Here is a 15753-nt window from a genome sequence, read left to right as displayed (position 1 = left end):
AACCTCAGTCAGTTCCTCTCAGAAGCTCACCATTTTCTTATTACAGTGCTCCCTTCCAGTTCTGACAATATTTTGTCAGAACTGAAATATACCAGTTGCTGTCAGTTATATATCAGCAGCTGTCAGTTACAACTGAAAGTGCAAGGTAATGTCCATGTTTTCCTATGTCTCAAGTGGGCAATATTACAGTTTAACAGTATGCTGACCAGGAAACGGTTATGGAGTAATGGCCATTTTAAAAATGGAGTGCAGAGAAAACCATTAATCACAGTGAACAAACAGGACGCAGGAGAGGAGAAAGAGATTGAGGAGTAGACTACACAGGAGATAAGTATGACCTGTGTATGGTTATTTTGACTTTTTATTTTCAGTTCAAGTTCTCTTTAATGAATGGCTGTCGCTCCATCCAACTGCTAAAAAAGTGAGCAGGGAGGCTGGGTAGCATCTTTGCATACATCTTTTTCAGAGAGTGTCTTTATAAAGAATAAAAGCCTTGCTGAGAATCCCCTATGGAGAAATGGACTAGCCCAAAAGATGTCGGTACTGTCAGATTTCTACTACTTACTGTAAGCGACAGCAACATAGGAGAGAAGTAATTTATGGCTCATTTTACTCTGGAAGAAAAGCACTTCTTATTTTGTATGTGTTTTACAATTTAAAATTTTCGTGACCGTTCCTCTTAAAGTAGTTTTTAATGCACTCTTTTAACTGTCGGTTTGAAAACCGTTGCAAAAGAATCTAAATTTTCCTTGTAAAAGAATCCATTTTCTACAAATGTCCTCACTATTCAATGAAATGATCGCATTTGATGGAGATCAATCACATTTACTGAAATGTCTAGTAAATGTAAAGTGAAAAGGAATAAAATATGCTTACCTAAGGAGGTGGATGGCTCTGGGTCCTATAGAGCCATCCCGCGCCTCTCATGGTCCCCTACTTCCAGCGCTGTCACCCGGGTAGCAGTATTCAAACAATCGGTCGAATACTGCTCTGTGCAGCCACAGGAGCCGGGCTCCCAAAGACTTCTGAAGCCTCCCACGGCGGGTGATTCAAACGGAGGCTACATTACTGGACCATGAGCGAAGTGGGAAAGCTCTATAGGACTCGTCAGACCCCTTCTTCTCCTTAGGTAAGTATCAGTTTGTTTGTTTTTTATCTTTATGTATTGAACTGAAAGGGGAGTTCACATCTGAAACGTGTGGGGCCAACATTGGATGCAAGCATGCAGTTATTGGCCTTATGAATAATTACTGACCTAGATCAGCGTGCACTTTTATACTTTGCTTTTAGTGTTTTACTTGAAGACTTGTACAGTAGATGACTTGCCTTGGAAGAAAACTATCTTCGCACATATGCTCCTTTATCCTTACCTTATATCTGTTTTTGTGCTGCTTGGTTTGCCCCTTAACATGATATTTGGCTTGACTCTTTCCAAATCCAAAGCATAACCTATGCAAGATATATTACAGTTGTACAATGCTAACACAGCACTTTGTGTATGAACTTTAGATCTGTTGTTCCCTATATTCTGTTGTTGTTAGTCTCTGTGTTTGAGAGTGGAAATTGGCTGTGTGTTTATTTCAGTGACTTTATTATGAGCATTCTAGTTCTGTTCTGTGTGGCATCTATGCAGGGCTCTTAAAGTGGAACTAAACCCAGAATTTCCTCTCTGCTCTAAAAGCTTAGCCACAGTACGATAACCTTTTATGGACAAAACCTTTTTTAATTAACATTTATGGAAATCCTCAAAAAAGACCTGAATTAAACGGAATTGTAGAACTTTGCAAGGTGCTCTGAAGGAGTGTGGGGAGAGCCTCTGTGGTAGTACTCTGCCAGTCTATTCGCAGAATCACAGCTACTGGTAAGAATTAATTAGACACTTTGATCTGGTGGCCTATTTTAGCAGCTATGTGTGGAATAATGACTTTTCATTGTGTGCTGTGCAGGAGCTTGTTTCTGCTTTAAGAAGCAATCTGAGCATCCCAATAACAGTAGATTCCTGTGAAATATGGTTTGATGAGAAGATATGTCACAAAAAGGAATTTGTCAGCATTGCCTAGAGCAGGTTTCATCGCTTCATGTTTTTGTCTAGTGTTGTAATTTGGAGGTCAGTTTTAATGCCACCTAGAGTGTCATGAATGACATGTGGGTACTCAGACATACAGTTGTCATTCAGTACTGAGAAGGTCAGCAGATGTGGGTGTAATCTGCAGTAGATGTTTCACTCCACAGATAATCTCAGTGCAGAGGCTGAGATTTGAAAATCCTCTTGCCAACCTGTGCTTTTTTTTACTTTTTATTTCCTTCCCTTGTAGTATATAGAAACATTGTCCCCAAAAACAATACTGAAGGCAGCTTAAAGAAAATATGTACTCTCCTATGAAGATGGAAAGCTCTGGTTCTCCTAGAGCTCTGTGTCCTGATTCCAGCACTGTCCCTTGTTCAGATTTGCTGCCTCCAGGAGCCCTCAGGTTTTGGAGGCACTCGTGTCCCTAAGCGCTTCAGAGACTGGCAGCACCGCACTGCACAGCCGCCCATCTTTGGAAGCGCTGGGGGACACGAGTGCTTGCAAAACCTTCCAAGGGTCCATGAAGGCTTTTTTGACCAGCACTGGAACAAGGACATGGAGAGAGGCCTGGGAAGGCTCTATAGGATCTAGAGCTTTCCTTTTCCATTGGGGAGTATCTAACTTTTTGTTTATTAAAGACCACGATCGCAAAAATCTTAACATTTAAAACATCCGTAAACACGTACAAATATGATGAGTGAAATAAGCTATAAATTACTTTTCTCCTTTCCTGCTGTCACTTACAAAAAGTAGTAGAAATCTGACAGAACCAACAGGTTTTGGACTAGTCCATCTCCTCATGGGGGGTTCTCAGGTGTTTCAAAAGCACTTAGTGAATGGCAGTTGCTCAGTCCACTTGCCAAAAAAGTGTGCGGTGAGCAGGGAGGCTGGGCAGCACCTTTGCACAAATCCTTTTCAGGCAGTGTCATGCTGAGAATCCCCCCATTAAGAGATGGACTAGCACAAAACCTGTCAGTAATGTCACATTTCTACTACTTACTGGAAGTGACCACAACATGGGAGAGTAATTTATGGCTCATTTTACTCAGGAAGAAACCTTCTTCTTATTTGCATGTGTTTACATGTATTGTACATTGTAAGATTGTGGCTATAGAGGTCCTTTAAGCTGTCTTCAGTATTACTTTAAAGCAGGCCATACATGGATCAGGGGATACATGCAAATCTTTAGTGCTATGATCAGATTTGGCAGAGGAGCAGTGGAAGATCAACGGCCCATAGGCTAACACTGTATCAGATGTTCAATAGATTTTCTATAGATTTCATGTGTTCGGTATGTGGGGGATTTATCTTACTGGTTGTTTTTTTTATTGCCTTCCATGTCCCCATTGGAGAGATTTTGCTTTTCTTCCTGTGCTTGGGAGCTTCACGTAACGTGGCATGAAAACCTCCTCAGGAGGGAGAATAAGGGCTAGTAAATCAAGTCGGGGTTTGTGGTAACAGTTCTACAAGCTACAGAGATTTTTCATTTTGCTGTCCAATCAAATAAAAAATAACTTCATTGGCATGACCAAGATACATACAGGCATTGCCAAAGCGGGGGAATGGGGGACATGAAAGGAAGCAAGCGCTTGGGGGTGGGATAGAGGTACAGTGGGTAAGCGATCTGTGGACATTTTTATGTTTACAGTTTATTTATACTCTTCAGCCTGTGGCATGCTGTGACATAGTGTGCAGCGATTGTCACTGCAGATTCCTCCTCAGCCTGTGGCATGCTGTGACATAGTGTGCAGCGATTGTCACTGCAGATTCCTCCTCAGCCTGTGGCATGCTGTGACATAGTGTGCAGCGATTGTCACTGCAGATTCCTCCTCAGCCTGTGGCATGCTGTGACATAGTGTGCAGCGATTGTCACTGCAGATTCCTCCTCAGCCTGTGGCATGCTGTGACATAGTGTGCAGCAATTGTCACTGCAGATTCCTCCGCTCTCAGAAGAATTAAAGAGGTTTCTCTTATCCTCTGTGTGAAAGTCTGGAAATGGTTCCATCAATTTAAGTACATATATTTTTAGAGAGAATTATTTTGCTTCTGTACTATTTTTTGCACAATGTATTTAGAAGTAAAAGTTTGAATATTTGTGCCTTTAAAATACCTTGAGGATCTTTAGTTATTTATCTATATTTTTGTCCTGAAGGTGCATAAAATGGACAGAGCTCTTTTTTGTAGTGCTGGAAGCTGACTGACCTCATTAGGCACTGGTGCTCTGTCTGAGGCGACTTCTGAATGGCACAATACTGGGCACAGGTAACCAGCCACAGGCACAGTACAGGGCACTGGTGACAGCCTCACAGACATAGTACAGGTGACAGACTCACAGGCCTAGTACAGGACACAGGGGATATGCTCACAGACATAGTACAGGTAACAGGCTCACAGGCCTAGTACAGGACACAGGGGACATGCTCACAGACATAGTACAGGTGACAGGCTCACAGGCCTGGTACAGGACACAGGGGACATGCTCACAGACATAGTACAGGTGACAGGCTCACAGGCCTAGTACAGGACACAGGGGACATGCTCACAGACATAGTACAGGTGACAGGCTCCTAGTACAGGTGACAGGCTCACAGGCCTAGTACAGGACACAGGGGACATGCTCACAAACATAGTACAGGTGACAGGCTCCTAGTACAGGTGACAGGCTCACAGGCCTAGTACAGGACACAGGGGACAGGCTCACAGACATAGTACAGGCTCCTAGTACAGGGCACAGGTGACAGGCTCACAGGCCTGGTACAGGACACAGGGGACAGGCTCACAGACATAGTACAGGCTCCTAGTACAGGGCACAGGTGACAGGCTCACAGGCCTAGTACAGGACACAGGGGACAGGCTCACAGACATAGTACAGGTTACAGGCTCCTAGTACAGGGCACAGGTGACAGGCTCACAGGCCTAGTGCAGGACACAGGTGACAAGCTCACAGGCAAAGTACTGTTCACAGTATAAGTCTATGGTGTAACACCTGGTATAGTAAACCTAGATAAAAAAAAAAACTTCTGGTATAGAAAAACCTGTGGCCCCTATGTGACGCTGACTCTGAATGTAGTAAACAGTGGGCGGTACATGCGTCATATGTCAGTGTGACACCCATGGTTGGATGCTCTCTTCAGGCTGGTTGCAAGCGAGTTGATTCCTGATAACATTTGTATGACAAGAACTGCCCTGGCTCTGGATATTAACCACTTCGCATCCAGACCTTGTTTCCCACTTATTGACCAGAGCAGTTTTGACAGTTTAGCTATGTTCTTATTTAATCAGAAATAACTTTATCCCTATTTATGACACATAAATGAAATATATATTGTTTTTTCAAGACAAACTAGACTTTCATTGTATGCCATTTTTTTCCATCGAACAATTTTGTTTTCTATGAATTTTAATGGGAAAACAAGGAAAAAAAATAGAAAAAACATTTCTCAGTTTTACCAATTCCAGTTTAAAAATAAAAAGTGCTACTGTAGATAAAAAAAACACAAATTTTGTTTGGCTATTCTTACTGCTTATCACAAAACTTAGATTATGTTCGGTCACAATTTATGGTGAAGATATTTGATTCTGAAATAATGCTACAGAGTGTATTTTTCACTATTAACTGAGAAAATACAAGTATTGTTAATAGTAAAAATCAATCTCGTTAGCTCAGGAAACATATATTCCCATTCAGCAATTCGTGCTGCATCAGATAGTGCCAGAAATGTGCACAGGAGCAAGCCCAATCCTGCACAGCACTGCTTCTGCTACAAGACTTATATCTACTGACTTGTGGCTTAGATGAAGAGACAGAGGACATAAATCTACTGACTTGTGGATAAAGTGGTTAAATACTGTACAAATAAGCAGACTGAGAAAAATGAGGTATAATGTAAACAAGAGGATACAGAGTTATCACTTCCACTTTGAAATCTCTGATAAAAGTATCGTTTCAGTCCTCCCAAGGGATTTACGCACTCCCAGGTATCTACTCCCTTGTTAAAGATGACGCTCCTGGTAGCGTGTGGAGTGCAGTACAGGCTGCTTTCACTTGTAGTGCTGATCAGAGCGGGCCGTCTCGCTGCTGCAAGTCCCGCCCGCAGGGTTATCGGATCCACTCACAGGAAGCGAGTGGCTGCCTCTATTCAGTGACGGCTGCAATTTTTAAGGAGCCCTGGATACTGTACCAGCAATTTGTCCAGCCTGGCTATGCAGCCCTAAGGTATACTTAAACTTGTAGTCCACCAAATGTGAAAGTGCTTGTACTGTACCACCAATTGGAGGACAGAGTTGCTCCTCTGCAGCAGAGAATGTACCAGGGCATGCTGGGCCATTTATAGGACAATTTCTGATATAGAAAAACACTTCCCGGTCCCTTGGAGTTTAACTTTATTATACTGTATGAAAGTTGGACGAGGGAGAACACCAGGGGCGTTGCTAGGATCCTACGAGATCCGGGGCACTTTCGGCACTCCATCCGGAAATGGGGGTGGCCACGCACCATAATGTGGGTGTGGTCATGGGTGGAGCCAAATTTACATGATCTTGACAGCGGTCTAAGTAGGCCTGCTCAGCAAAATGTTGGATGAAGTCCCCTCTCCATTAATACATAAAAAAACCAAAATGCAGTACATTAAATAAATATGTAGCGTAATTTAAACATAACTAAGCAGAGTTGCCCGGCTTCTTTGCTGGCTGGTCTGGCTTTCTGCTGGGACGGCTGGCCTGCTGCCAGGTTATCTGACAGTTCCCCCATAGCATTCCCTGACTGTCTAGTGGACCCCCTCCCATGATCCCACAGGCCTCCTATTGAGGCTCCACAACTCCTAACTTTCCCCCATAGAAGAACCACAGCTCTCTGCATGCCCCTATAAAGGCATCACAGCACCAAGCATGACACCACAGAACCCAGTATGCCCACATAGAGGCACCACAGCACCCATCATACCCCTGATTGATGCACCACAGCTCCCAGCATGTCCACCATCACTGCAACACAGCTGACTCTGCCTGGGGGACATCTGGGGCACCACAGAATAGATCCAGGGCACGTGCCACTGATCTTTGGGGCTAGCAACGCCCCTGGAGAACACTGGAGTTTATCCTGAAAACCTGGTTGGGATTTGTAAAGATTGCTTGCTATTTTATAGCGGTGGTTTGTAAGCATTGCCTGTGTCACCTCGGAATATAGCAAAGGCTGCTGATAGGCTAGTGAATTATAATACAATCCCATGCAGCACTTGCATCCTGGATTTATCGTATAAAAGCTCCCAATGCAGGTCCTGCACGTGTCCCAATTCATACAACTGGTAATTCAATAAACTTTCAGCAATCCTCACTATGTTTTTGATCTGAAGTTGACCAAAATTACAGAATTTTGCCACCTAATTCACAAATTTGCAGATCAGGTTTGAGAAGGTTTGCAAGAATATCTTCTATTCCCAAGTATTGTCCAAATCTAGCCCTAATCAACCCCATTGTCACAATTTTGGGTGCACCTTAGAAGAGCCATGCTCTTTTGGTACGCCTCCCAGTCAACAAGCTGGGGTTCCACCATAAAAAGCGTGTCCACAATGGTAGAAACGCTTACATCCAGTCTTATCACTGCCTTTGTGCCCTTTGAGACTCAGTTCCAATGCTTGTCATTTCTGTGCCTTTCTGTTAGTCACATTCTTTCCTATTCTAGAGTACAGACAGTTAACCTATTACACCTGTCTGCCCACTGCTCTGTGTGTGATTGTGTTATTGTAATTTCAGGAGAGGAAAAGCATATAGTTTACCACAAGCTTGAATATTTCTGCTGTTATGCAGGCCACACATGTAGGTAATCATATATAGCTGCTTGAACCTTTGCAGAGTCTGTTATGGATCCTAATGAACCTTTATAGAGTGCTCTGTGGATCTAGTTGTCCTGGGAGTCGTTCTGCTGTCCTGCAGGTGGATGATGTGGCCTTCTTGAAGAATTTGCTCTCATGTTCAGTGAAAGCTGTATACATCAAAGGGTTTCACCTATATAACTTATGTTGGCAGCATGTCCATTATTAGCATTATTGTAGAGCAACATTGTGTGTTTTGTTTTGTTTTTACAATTACTTTTAGATTGCCATTATGTTTGGATAGAGCAGCACTTTACTGTATGGCTTTTTTTACTTGGGCACCACAAAACAATCGCCCCATTCCATGGCCCTGTTGAAGAATTCTACTTGTGTAAATTAGCCTCGTTCCAGTGCTATTCTCCCAGTGACACTAGAAGGACCAGGAGGTATTCAAGGTCACGTGAGGACTCTGTTTTCACCTTCTACAAGCTTTCATTCAGACTAAATCCTCACTTTGCTTTGTGGCTGGAGTGACCCTGCTCTGTGTACCAAGGAGTGAATTTGAGATAAACAGATGACCCCCAGGCAGAAGATATCACCAAGCTCAACGTTTCTTGAGGGAACAAGAAAATGTTCCTAAATACCTTGTTTTAAAAAATTAGATCATGTGTGCCTGGCTTTCACCACCTCTTACTCTGTAGAAGGGTTTGTGCAAACCTCACAGACCCATAACCTACTACCAGGCACTCCCTCAGTCAGTCTAATTTCACTCTGTGTTGTGAACACTAAGGCCAGTTCTGAGTGCGGTTTCACAGAGCAAATTGACAGAATCATTTCTGGTAAGTTGAAACTGTGCAAACTGCAGTTGTGTGAAATCCTGTTTGTAAGAGGGGCTTTCCAGCTTGTCTTGAGAGTTCCTGGTCTCAGTTACATTTTGTACCATTTCAAAAGAGAGAAGTTGGGCCAAGGTCCTTTGCAATTCAGAGTTTAATAGATGCAGCAATACATATGGTGTATGTCTGCAGTGAGGGGTAGAAAGGAAGGAGAGGTGTCACAGCCTAACGTTCATTTTGTGGAAACCCCTCGATTCGTCAGAGGCTAAATACCTTTATGGCTACTTCCCATACTAGATGTGCTTTTTTTTTGGCGGGGGGGGGGGGGGAGGGGGGTCATCAGTTCACAGAAAACATTACTTTGAGAATCCGAAGACATGACAAAAGTGATTTAGGTGATATCTTTAATGACTTAGGCCCCGTTCAGACTGCAGAACGCGGACCGCAACGCGTACGAACGCACGCCATCCGCGTTCGTATGCGTTGCGTGGCTGATCCCATCACTGAAAAGTGAATGGGACAGCCATGCGTTTTTACAAAAAATGCGTGCAGCATGCGTTCCCGGACCGCACAGGTCCGGAACGCATGCAGTGTGAATATCAGACATTGCACTCTATGCAATGTCTGATGTCGTTCGTGTCGGCCACCTGCACGCGTTTCCAAAACGCGGCTGGAAACTCGTGCAGTGTGAAAGGGGCCAACTGTACAAGATTTCTCTGCAACCTTTCAAAACTTTTGTTTCTTCTTCAGACATGTATCAGAATGGTTCTGAACCAGTTTTGAAACATGCATGAAGAAGAAACTTCAGGTTTCGAAAGCTTGCAAAGAAATCTTGTACAGTTAGTTGTTAAAGGTATCACCTAAACCACTTTTGTTATGTCTTCGGATTCTCTCCATGACTAATACCAGACCACACGCATCATTACTTTGCGACAAAGACACAATGACTATGTGGGAAACAAGGAGAGGAGATTTAATCTTTTACTATGTTATGCAAGATTGTGATTCTTCCTGAAGCCCAGGGGGATTGGGATTCTAGTATGGGAGGCAGTGTGTGCTGCTTGTGAGAACCTTACATGTGATGGAATATTTGCACCATTCATTAAATATATACATATACATACATATATCTGCAACTTCGGTGAGTGCTGTCAAGGTTTTGCAGCTGGCTGCACTTGAAAACCTGTAAGTGCCATCAGCAAGACCAGCTATTGGTCAAGTTTGCATTTAGAGGAATAAATGATGTTTTCAAAGGAGAAAAGCACGTTAGATGATGCAGAGCTGCTCTTTAATTCATGTCTTAATTTGAGTGCAGTAAGTTGAAAAAGGTGATTAACTTGTCAGTTAGTTTCCCAGCTTACATTAAAGAGTTGCGATTCATCAAACGCTCTTTTCTCTGCTCAAACTATGAAGATAAAGACTGTGTGCTGTAGAGCGCAATCAGTCTGCAAATACCAGCTTAAAATATCACTTTGCTGTCACAACGATGTATGCAGTAGGATCTGGTTGAGGGGATGTATGCAGTAGGATCTGGTTGAGGGGATGTATGCAGTAGGATCTGGTTGAGGGGATGTATGCAGTAGGATCTGGTTGAGGGGATGCATGCAGTAGCATCTGGTTGAGGGGATGCATGCAGTAGGATCTGGTTGAGGGGATGTATGCAGTAGGATCTGGTTGAGGGGATGTATGCAGTAGCATCTGGTTGAGGGGATGTATGCAGTAGGATCTGGTTGAGGGGATGTAAGGAGTAGGATCTGGTTGAGGGGATGTATGCAGTAGGATCTGGTTGAGGGGATGTATGCAGTAGGATCTGGTTGAGGGGATGCATGCAGTAGCATCTGGTTGAGGGGATGTATGCAGTAGGGTCTGGTTGAAGGGATGTATGGATTAGGATCTGGTTGAGGAGATGTATGGATTAGGATCTGGTGAGGGGATGTATGCAGTAGGATCTGGTTTTAAGGGATGCATGCAGTAGCATCTGGTTGAGGGGATGTATGCAGTAGGATCTGGTTGAGGGGATGCATGCAGTAGCATCTGGTTGAGGGGATGTATGCAGTAGGATCTGGTTGAGGGGATGTATGCAGTAGGATTTGGTTGAGGGGATGCATGCAGTAGCATCTGGTTGAGGGGATGTATGCAGTAGGATCTGGTTGAGGGGATGTATGCAGTAGGATCTGGTTGAGGGGATGTATGCAGTAGCATCTGGTTGAGGGGATGCATGCAGTAGCATCTGGTTGAGGGGATGTATGCAGTAGGGTCTGGTTGAAGGGATGTATGGATTAGGATCTGGTTGAGGGGATGTAAGGAGTAGGATCTGGTTGAGGGGATGTAAGGAGTAGGATCTGGTTGAGGGGATGTAAGGAGTAGGATCTGGTTGAGGGGATGTAAGGAGTAGGATCTGGTTGAGGGGATGTATGGAGTAGGATCTGGCTGAGGGGGATGTATGCAGTAGCATCTGGTTGAGGGGATGTATGCAGTAGGATCTGGTTGAGGGGATGTATGCAGTAGGATCTGGTTGAGGGGATGTATGCAGTAGGATCTGGTTGAGGGGATGTATGCAGTAGGATCTGGTTGAGGGGATGTATGCAGTAGGATCTGGTTGAGGGGATGTATGGATTAGGATCTGGTTGAGGAGATGTATGGATTAGGATCTGGTGAGGGGATGTATGCAGTAGGATCTGGTTGAGGGGATGTATGCAGTTGGATCTGGTTGAGGGGATGTATGCAGTAGCATCTGGTTGAGGGGATGTATGCAGTAGGATCTGGTTGAGGGGATGCATGCAGTAGCATCTGGTTGAGGGGATGTATGCAGTAGGATCTGGTTGAGGGGATGTATGCAGTAGGATCTGGTTGAGGGGATGTATGCAGTAGGATCTGGTTGAGGGGATGTATGCAGTAGGATCTGGTTGAGGGGATGTATGCAGTAGGATCTGGTTGAGGGGATGTATGCAGTAGGATCTGGTTGAGGGGATGTATGCAGTAGGATTTGGTTGAGGGGATGTAAGGAGTAGGATCTGGTTGAGGGGATGTATGCAGTAGCATCTGGTTGAAGGGATGTATGCAGTAGGATCTGGTTGAGGGGATGTATGCAGTAGCATCTGGTTGAAGGGATGTATGCAGTAGGATCTGGTTGAGGGGATGTATGCAGTAGGATCTGGTTGAGGGGATGTATGCAGTAGCATCTGGTTGAGGGGATGTATGCAGTAGCATCTGGTTGAGGGGATGTATGCAGTAGGATCTGGTTGAGTGGATGCATGCAGTAGCATCTGGTTGAGGGGATGTATGCAGTAGCATCTGGTTGAGGGGATGTAAGGAGTAGGATCTGGTTGAAGGGATGTATGCAGTAGGATCTGGTTGAAGGGATGTATGCAGTAGCATCTGGTTGAGGGGATGTAAGGAGTAGGATCTGGTTGAGGGGATGCATGCAGTAGGATCTGGTTGAGGGGATGTATGCAGTAGGGTCTGGTTGAAGGGATGTATGGATTAGGATCTGGTTGAGAAGATGTATGGATTAGGATCTGGTGAGGGGATGTATGCAGTAGGATCTGGTTGAGGGGATGTAAGGAGTAGGATCTGGTTGAAGGGATGTATGCAGTAGGATCTGGTTGAGGGGATGTATGCAGTTGGATCTGGTTGAGGGGATGTATGCAGTAGCATCTGGTTGAGGGGATGTATGCAGTAGGGTCTGGTTGAAGGGATGTATGCAGTAGGATCTGGTTGAGGAGATGTATGGATTAGGATCTGGTGAGGGGATGTAAGGAGTAGGATCTGGTTGAGGGGATGTAAGGAGTAGGATCTGGTTGAGGGAATGTAAGGAGTAGGATCTGGTTGAGGGAATGTATGGAGTAGGATCTGGTTGAGGGAATGTATGCAGTAGGATCTGGTTGAGGGGATGCATGCAGTAGCATCTGGTTGAGGGGATGTATGCAGTAGGGTCTGGTTGAAGGGATGTATGGATTAGGATCTGGTTGAGGAGATGTATGGATTAGGATCTGGTGAGGGGATGTAAGGAGTAGGATCTGGTTGAGGGGATGTATGCAGTAGGGTCTGGTTGAAGGGATGTATGCAGTAGGATCTGGTTGAGGAGATGTATGGATTAGGATCTGGTGAGGGGATGTAAGGAGTAGGATCTGGTTGAGGGGATGTAAGGAGTAGGATCTGGTTGAGGGAATGTAAGGAGTAGGATCTGGTTGAGGGAATGTATGGAGTAGGATCTGGTTGAGGGGATGTATGCAGTAGGATCTGGTTGAGGGGATGTATGCAGTAGGATCTGGTTGAGGGGATGTATGCAGTAGCATCTGGTTGAGGGGATGTATGCAGTAGGATCTGGTTGAGGGGATGTATGCAGTAGGATCTGGTTGAGGGGATGTATGCAGTAGCATCTGGTTGAAGGGATGTATGCAGTAGGATCTGGTTGAGGGGATGTATGCAGTAGGATCTGGTTGAGGGGATGTATGCAGTAGGATCTGGTTGAGGGGATGTATGCAGTAGCATCTGGTTGAGGGGATGTATGCAGTAGGATCTGGTTGAGGGGATGTATGCAGTAGCATCTGGTTGAGGGGATGTATGCAGTAGCATCTGGTTGAGGGGATGTATGCAGTAGGATCTGGTTGAGGGGATGTATGCAGTAGGATCTGGTTGAGGGGATGTATGCAGTAGCATCTGGTTGAAGGGATGTATGCAGTAGGATCTGGTTGAGGGGATGTATGCAGTAGCATCTGGTTGAGGGGATGTATGCAGTAGCATCTGGTTGAGGGGATGTATGCAGTAGGATCTGGTTGAGTGGATGCATGCAGTAGCATCTGGTTAAAGGGATGTATGCAGTAGCATCTGGTTGAAGGGATGTATGCAGTAGCATCTGGTTGAGGGGATGTATGCAGTAGGATCTGGTTGAGGGGATGCATGCAGTAGGATCTGGTTGAAGGGATGTATGCAGTAGCATCTGGTTGAGGGGATGTAAGGAGTAGGATCTGGTTGAAGGGATGTATGCAGTAGGATCTGGTTGAAGGGATGTATGCAGTAGCATCTGGTTGAGGGGATGTAAGGAGTAGCATCTGGTTGAGGGGATGTATGCAGTAGGGTCTGGTTGAAGGGATGTATGGATTAGGATCTGGTTGAGAAGATGTATGGATTAGGATCTGGTGAGGGGATGTATGCAGTAGGATCTGGTTGAGGGGATGTAAGGAGTAGGATCTGGTTGAAGGGATGTATGCAGTAGGATCTGGTTGAGGGGATGTATGCAGTAGGATCTGGTTGAGGGGATGTATGCAGTAGGATCTGGTTGAGGGGATGTATGCAGTAGGATCTGGTTGAGGGGATGTATGCAGTAGGATCTGGTTGAGGGGATGTATGCAGTAGGATCTGGTTGAGGGGATGTATGCAGTAGGATTTGGTTGAGGGGATGTAAGGAGTAGGATCTGGTTGAGGGGATGTATGCAGTAGCATCTGGTTGAAGGGATGTATGCAGTAGGATCTGGTTGAGGGGATGTATGCAGTAGCATCTGGTTGAAGGGATGTATGCAGTAGGATCTGGTTGAGGGGATGTATGCAGTAGGATCTGGTTGAGGGGATGTATGCAGTAGCATCTGGTTGAGGGGATGTATGCAGTAGCATCTGGTTGAGGGGATGTATGCAGTAGGATCTGGTTGAGTGGATGCATGCAGTAGCATCTGGTTGAGGGGATGTATGCAGTAGCATCTGGTTGAGGGGATGTAAGGAGTAGGATCTGGTTGAAGGGATGTATGCAGTAGGATCTGGTTGAAGGGATGTATGCAGTAGCATCTGGTTGAGGGGATGTAAGGAGTAGGATCTGGTTGAGGGGATGCATGCAGTAGGATCTGGTTGAGGGGATGTATGCAGTAGGGTCTGGTTGAAGGGATGTATGGATTAGGATCTGGTTGAGAAGATGTATGGATTAGGATCTGGTGAGGGGATGTATGCAGTAGGATCTGGTTGAGGGGATGTAAGGAGTAGGATCTGGTTGAAGGGATGTATGCAGTAGGATCTGGTTGAGGGGATGTATGCAGTTGGATCTGGTTGAGGGGATGTATGCAGTAGCATCTGGTTGAGGGGATGTATGCAGTAGGGTCTGGTTGAAGGGATGTATGCAGTAGGATCTGGTTGAGGAGATGTATGGATTAGGATCTGGTGAGGGGATGTAAGGAGTAGGATCTGGTTGAGGGGATGTAAGGAGTAGGATCTGGTTGAGGGAATGTAAGGAGTAGGATCTGGTTGAGGGAATGTATGGAGTAGGATCTGGTTGAGGGAATGTATGCAGTAGGATCTGGTTGAGGGGATGCATGCAGTAGCATCTGGTTGAGGGGATGTATGCAGTAGGGTCTGGTTGAAGGGATGTATGGATTAGGATCTGGTTGAGGAGATGTATGGATTAGGATCTGGTGAGGGGATGTAAGGAGTAGGATCTGGTTGAGGGGATGTATGCAGTAGGGTCTGGTTGAAGGGATGTATGCAGTAGGATCTGGTTGAGGAGATGTATGGATTAGGATCTGGTGAGGGGATGTAAGGAGTAGGATCTGGTTGAGGGGATGTAAGGAGTAGGATCTGGTTGAGGGAATGTAAGGAGTAGGATCTGGTTGAGGGAATGTATGGAGTAGGATCTGGTTGAGGGGATGTATGCAGTAGGATCTGGTTGAGGGGATGTATGCAGTAGGATCTGGTTGAGGGGATGTATGCAGTAGCATCTGGTTGAGGGGATGTATGCAGTAGGATCTGGTTGAGGGGATGTATGCAGTAGGATCTGGTTGAGGGGATGTATGCAGTAGCATCTGGTTGAAGGGATGTATGCAGTAGGATCTGGTTGAGGGGATGTATGCAGTAGGATCTGGTTGAGGGGATGTATGCAGTAGGATCTGGTTGAGGGGATGTATGCAGTAGCATCTGGTTGAGGGGATGTATGCAGTAGGATCTGGTTGAGGGGATGTATGCAGTAGCATCTGGTTGAGGGGATGTATGCAGTAGCATCTGGTTGAGGGGATGTATGCAGTAGGATCTGGTTGAGGGGATGTATGCAGTAGGATCTGGT

This window comes from Hyperolius riggenbachi, chromosome 1 (assembly GCF_040937935.1).
Source record: "Hyperolius riggenbachi isolate aHypRig1 chromosome 1, aHypRig1.pri, whole genome shotgun sequence".
NCBI classification, from domain to species: Eukaryota; Metazoa; Chordata; class Amphibia; order Anura; family Hyperoliidae; genus Hyperolius; species Hyperolius riggenbachi.
This window is presented reverse-complemented; position numbering follows the sequence as displayed.